The sequence below is a fragment of the Ursus arctos genome, unplaced genomic scaffold (assembly GCF_023065955.2).
Source record: "Ursus arctos isolate Adak ecotype North America unplaced genomic scaffold, UrsArc2.0 scaffold_11, whole genome shotgun sequence".
Classification (NCBI taxonomy): domain Eukaryota; kingdom Metazoa; phylum Chordata; class Mammalia; order Carnivora; family Ursidae; genus Ursus; species Ursus arctos.
The window spans coordinates 37,588,085-37,591,053 of NW_026622775.1; positions in this window are offsets into that span (position 1 = coordinate 37,588,085).

Sequence of the window (2,969 nt, forward strand, 5' to 3'; positions counted from 1 at the left end):
GAACCTTTTATAGTGTAACCTAAATTGAGTATTAGGTCTATAGAGCGGACAGGAACTCCCAATGGGGCCAGTCTAGTTTGGACTTTGCTATTGAACAGGGAATCTGAACAGCATATCTTTAAAACAGGCCATGTAAAAAACAATCTGAGTCTTTACCAGGGCAGAGACTAAGAAGTCCTAAGGAAGAGTACTAAAGAAGAGTGGACCAAGTAATGTGGGAAATTCATCAACTGTCTGAGAATATTAGGAAAGAGCAATTACCTTCAGAAACATCTGAGAATTGGGCTGCCTAGGTGGCTCAGTTGATTAAGTGTCCGACTCTTGGTTTCGGCCAGGTCATGACCTCAGGGTTGTGAATGGAGCCCCAAATCGGGCTCTGCACTACGTGTGAGCCTGATTGAGATTCTCTCTCTTCTAGTCTCTCTGCCCTCCATAAGCGGGAGGTGACTAATTTCAGATACACAAGAAAAGGTCTTACAATTTGATATTCTACAACTAGAAATGTATTTCTCTGCTTTCTTTCTTGCTTCCTTCCTTGGTTTATCAAACATTTACTGAGAATCTATTACCCATTCATCACTCTGGTGGGTGCCAGTGATCTGAACAAGATTTCCAGAAAACTAGAAGATCTAGTTTTATGATGGGAATGACACATTTACTAGCACTGGTAGAAATTTGAACCAGCAGAATTTCTTTTAGAGGAAAAAAAAATCCATGTTTAGGAAAATGCTAGGATGGGCTGATTTTGATTATAAAACACAAGGTCTCAAGGTAGTATAATGGGAGAGATTTGGAGAGAAGAGAAAAAGTAATCCAGGTAATAAAATGTCAGAAATTTGTGGTTTTCATACTGGTTGCTAGGACTTGGGACAAAGTAGAAAGAAGAGTGAAGAAAGGATTTCAGAGGTAGAGTGGCCCAACATGGCAGCAGGCAGCTGGTTGGGCTCTTGGGAGAAAGGGCCACTGAAAATTTCCTATGATTGGAAAACTTTCAAGGAACACGGGATGTGGAGTTATTTCTTGCCCTGGGCTGCAATTATCCCCCATTATTTACGACATTATTCTGAAAATCTGTTACGTATAACCACCTTCTATTCCTGGTAAAATTGGAGGAATGCAGAAGAAAAGTACATACCTTTTGTTGGAAGTGAAATGCTTAAAAGAGAAGAGGTAGCTCTCAGAGGTAGGATGGTAAATGGGAGCAGGAAATCAGAATGAGTGGTGGCAGGAACATAAGCCCCTCAGAAATGCAAGCAAATAAGGGGAGATTGCCTGTGGCTTTCCAGCTGAGTCATCTTAATTAGGTATTAAAGGAAAAGGTGAAAATCCAGAGGAATTGAGGACTTGGGGACTTTGGAGTAGCAAATATTTGAGTTACACAGAAAGTTATAGTAGAGAATAATAAATACAAGGATTTTCTGCTGAAGCCTGGGATAGAGATGGTTAAAGATAGTTTCCCAAGGAGGGTGATAGGAGTTAGCTGTAAGCCGAAGATGGGGTGAAGGAGGGGGCTTCTCATGCCAAGGAAGGTGCAAAAGCCCACTGCAGTTCAGGCAATTTCAAGTGAGTTTAGTATCTGAGATATAGGACTGAAAGTGGTGGGATTAAAAGGTTAGTGAGCATCAAATCCCAGAATACTTTCTAGGCTGTACTCTGGGCCCTATTTTGCAGGTGGTTGGGCAAGAAGGGGGTCTTCGAAGGATTTTATCAGGAAATCACACACAAGATTTTTTTATCTTTTAAAATGCATTTATGCCAAGGATGGCTTCCAGAAGATTTAGGGTTGATTACAAAATGAGTGCAGGCTACTTTGGAGGCTCTTCCCACCTCTCCTTCTTCCTGTTGTAACTTCGGATCATCCTAGACTCCCAGACTCTTCAGGCTGCATCCTGGGGCCAGGGTGCCTTCCATCCTCTGAGGGCATCACATGACTGTGGTCTTCCTCTTCTTTTCCTCATCAAAGATCACTGGTTTTATTTCTCATATTCTTGAGGCCCTGTGTGTCTTCTAATGAGCCTCTTCTCATGAAGGCTGAGGGAAAATGAACTTAAAACCTACCGGGTACCTTCCCCAGCCACAGTCCCTGCTTCATGTCCAGTACCTGGCACCATGCCTGGGGTGCAGTATTAGACCACCAACAAAAAAATCTAATTAATCATTGCAACCAACTCTATCCTGTTCTGATTTAGAGATGAAGAAATTAAAATTCAGGTAAATTGTTAAGCTTATCCAAGGTCACATAGCTGCTGAGTGGCCCTTCAAGGATTTAAATCAAAGTGGTTGGCCTCCAATGCTCATCCTTTTGTCATTCTATCATGATGCACCACTCTCAGAGACATAATTAATATGAACTTCAGGAAAGGAGCTAGCGGTGTGCGTCATTTCCATATTCTTATGGGATGATGCAGAAATATGCCATGGAGCTGGGATAATTAAATGGAGTCATAGCTAGTTGAACAACCACACATAAAGGGACTGATGGATTGATTGGTGTGGGTTTGGAGCAAGATGTCTCCTGGCTACCCCAGTGTTAAGTCCTCAATCACGTCTTCCTCAGCAATTTTGTTTATGGCCAGAATGAAGATATATCAGTAATATTTATTTAATTTGTAATGACACAAATACTGGGAAGATAATAAGAATGACAGATTCATAATTCCAAATGATTTTAACAAACTAAAATTTTGTGTTGAATTTTCTCCAGATTTTTAATAAGAAAAATTCCACACGTAAAAACACTGAACAAATACTTTATGAATACTCACATATTGGGACACCTGGGTGTCTCAGTTGGTCAAGCGTCTGCCGTCAGCTCAGGCCATGATCCCAAGGTCCTGGGATCCAGCCCTGCATCCGGGCTCCTTGCTATGCGGGGTTTCTGCTTCTCCCTCTGCTCCTCCCCTCCGCTTGGGCTCTCTCTCGTGCTCTCTCTCTCATGCGCTCTCTCTCAAGTAAAAACATATAATCTT